We start from the raw sequence: 3608 nt of genomic DNA, 5'->3' as shown, positions 1-3608 counted from the left end.
AATATAAAAATTGAATAACACAATGCATGTAGTGATACTAATGTATGAAGAAATTCTAATTAATAAGACCTTTTAGTGATTTTTACTAATTATTATAATTTTATTTATTTCTTGATATTAAGAATTATAATACATTATACCTCATAGTTTTAGAGGAAATATATACAAATAAAAGCCCTTAGTCAATTATTCAAGGTATTTAGAATGCAAGTAGATGTGGTAACAAATATATTTTTGAAATGGTTAGCTCAAAATATTATAATTCAAAGTTTTATTTAAAGACAAAGTAGGTTGTAGGTGAAACTAGTCTAAGGGCCGTTCCATACTTTGAAAAATAATCCATAGAACGAAATTGCTACCTGATGTGGATGGTAAGGCTTAATGAGATATAAAGTTCTAGTTGGGTAATATAAATTAGGGTAAGTCATTTAGTGTATGAAATAAATTGAATCGTATATAAAGGAAGATGAAAAGATTTAAAAGTACAAGATACCCATCTTTATTTTTAATAATAATTTATTTCATTGAAACAATTAACTAAAAAGAATTTAAAGCTTTTTGTGTTTAATATATTATTTTTAAAATCAATATTATTATCTAATTTATTAGATTCTTATTACTTAAAATGCTAGCCATTATAATTTGTGATCACTAATATTAAATTTTATTTTAATGTAAAATGAAAATAGATTCTTATTTTTCAATAACACAATAAATCTAATAAATCACCATTATATTAACTACAAACTAATTTTTGATACTATTGACATGCTTTGATGGTTAGGTTGTGCTATTGTTGTTATTACCATCAAGGTTCAAACTCTATTGGGATGCTATTGTTGAATGTGGAGATGTTGTCCCACATTTGTTACCTCATCGATTCATAACAAACCAATTTCTTAATTTGAATTTTCACATAATTAAATCTTATGACTTCCATTCAAAAAAGGGAACTTATAAGATCTTTACTCAAACTAACTTCTTAATTTGAATTTCCACATAATCAAATCTTATGACTTCCATTTAAAAAGAGATCGCATAAGCTGTTAACAGTACCTTATTGTTTATTAAAAGATAAATTAACTAATAGACAAACTTAAATTCATGATCTCACTCGTAAGAAACAAAATCCATAAAAGCAAAATCACTCACATTGATATGATCAGTGGGACTCCATACACCATATTTTCTTCCTGCGAGAACTCATTTCATACCTTCCACTTACCCATAAGAAACAAAACCCATTGATATGATCAGCTGAACACGATACACCACATTTTCTTCCTGTGACAACTACTTTTGTACCTTGCATTGTCTATCTATTGATATAATAAAGTTTTGTACCTTTCATAAGTAAAATTGAAAACGCCACCTGTAAATGGTGGGTGGGAGTATGTTGTCAGGCAATGCAACACTCCCCACAAACTTACAGTCAATAATTATTGTAGGTAACTTTTCAGCTATGGATTGCAGTGGTTTGAAAAAATGATCCACACAAACTTGCATTGAAAATGAGATATCAACTTATGTACTCAGTGAACTTGTACAGTGTAATCATATTCTGCAACATAATCTTTTTATTCGATTCGTACAAAGAATTATGCAATGGTGGGTTACCTTGTTTGCCTCGCTGCTACGCCACATTTCTTTTCAGATCTGATTGATTGTCAAAATCATATTCTTGTTTATGTCTATCTTAGCATAATCACTTAATTAATTACATCCTACCTTTGATAGACCTCTGTATCTCACACACTTTTTTCAAAGCAATTCTATATCATGCGCTCAACAACCAGAGGTCAGTACAATTCAACAACTCTTACCAACGAAACCAACATGAAGTTAACAAGATGAAATGCCTACAATAACCACCGAAGGAAGTGAACGACCTTGGATTCAGTAGTTGTAAAATTTGTCCTCTTGGGAGACATAATATAGTATATTAGATTGGATTAGATCTTAATGTGAAAGTGAATGAAAGTGAATGTAATTTCATCCATATATTTATATTTTCAAGTTCAGAACTTTATTTTTAAATTTTAAAGTTTATTCGATTTGTTCTAACATTAAGGGACTGTCTTGGGCACCATGAGTTAAGTTGCTGCCAACTGCACAATTTAGATAACTCCTCCTTTGTGGAGGTGGACCTGTTCTAATAGCCAAACACTTTTCTTTTTCTAATCATATGTAACAATGAGATTGATCAATGTTTATATGTGAGAAGTTCTTTGCAAAACAACACAGAATGGTATTGCAACCATGGTTATGGATTACTTGCCAAGATATGGTGTTCTCATATGTTTGGCCTATATTATTGGCTATACATGCTTTATAGACTATGTGATGAACTCCCTCCTCCTCTACACAACATTGGCATTGTTTATGTGCTTCTAAGTTTTGGTCTTTTTTTTAAAGATCCCGTTTTAACAAATCATAATATTTTGAGCCATCCATACCATCTTTAGAGTGAATTATTTCATTACTTAAAGATTTTGATTTAAAAAAATTATACATTAAAATCTCATAAAGTATTAGTGTGTTATTTAGTTATTTGTTATGACTTTCTTTAATATTAAATGTATGTTGAGAATAAGAAAGGCATTGAAAATGATGTCAAATTATAGGATTAACATGCTAACTATTTTGGTGCCTTGAGTTATTTCTATTTGCTTAATGCTTAAGAATGCTTTCTCTTTTTGTTAGTCCATAGTAGAGTGTTATCCTCATTTCTAAAGACTTTTTGACTTTTATTGAATATAAGTGTTATTTTTTTCTTTGTTCAAGTGTCCTTTAGTGTGTTTTTATTAAGAGTTTTATGTTTGTTTCAATATGTCTTAAATGAATATAAAATATTATACTTCTTTAGAAATTATTAATCATCGATGTTCATTAAAGGAGTTCTAGTATTTTATGTGATGGGTTTTATATGATATTGAGTGTTGGTATATCTTTTCACACTTGTTTCTATATTTGTTCTTATGTGATATTTTTATGACTATGTTATTGATATATTTTTTCTTATGTGACATATTTTTGTATATGTAGTTCTATACTTGATAGTATATAGGATCCTAGAAATCTTTCTTCATATTCATACTTGAGTGTTGTCTAGATTAGAGGCCCATGGTTTAGATGACCACTTTTAGGGTATTACACTAGTATTTTATGTTATGAGTTTTATATGATGTTGAGTGTTAGTATATCTTTTCACACTTGTTTCTATATTTGTTCCTATGTGATATTTTTGTGACCTTGTTATTGATATATTTTTTCTTATGTGACATAGTTTTGTATATGTAGTTCTATACTTGATAGTATGTAGGATCTTCGAGATTTTTCTTCATATTTATTTGAGATGGCATGTGTACATTTCTAATATAGTCATGGAAAGGATATAATTGATTATTTTAATATATTTCTACAATAATAAGCCTTGTGATTGTTTATCACATAAAAATATACATTTTTATAACATAACATGTTCAACTAAATCGTAATTAAAACTTTATTTTATCAACTCAATTGCAATAATTAATTGTGATAACTTGATCTAGATTAGTAAAATATGACAACATGTAAAAAACATATAGTTTATTTTAGTTGAAATA

Source organism: Cryptomeria japonica, chromosome 7 (assembly GCF_030272615.1).
Source record: "Cryptomeria japonica chromosome 7, Sugi_1.0, whole genome shotgun sequence".
Taxonomy (NCBI): domain Eukaryota; kingdom Viridiplantae; phylum Streptophyta; class Pinopsida; order Cupressales; family Cupressaceae; genus Cryptomeria; species Cryptomeria japonica.
This window is presented reverse-complemented; position numbering follows the sequence as displayed.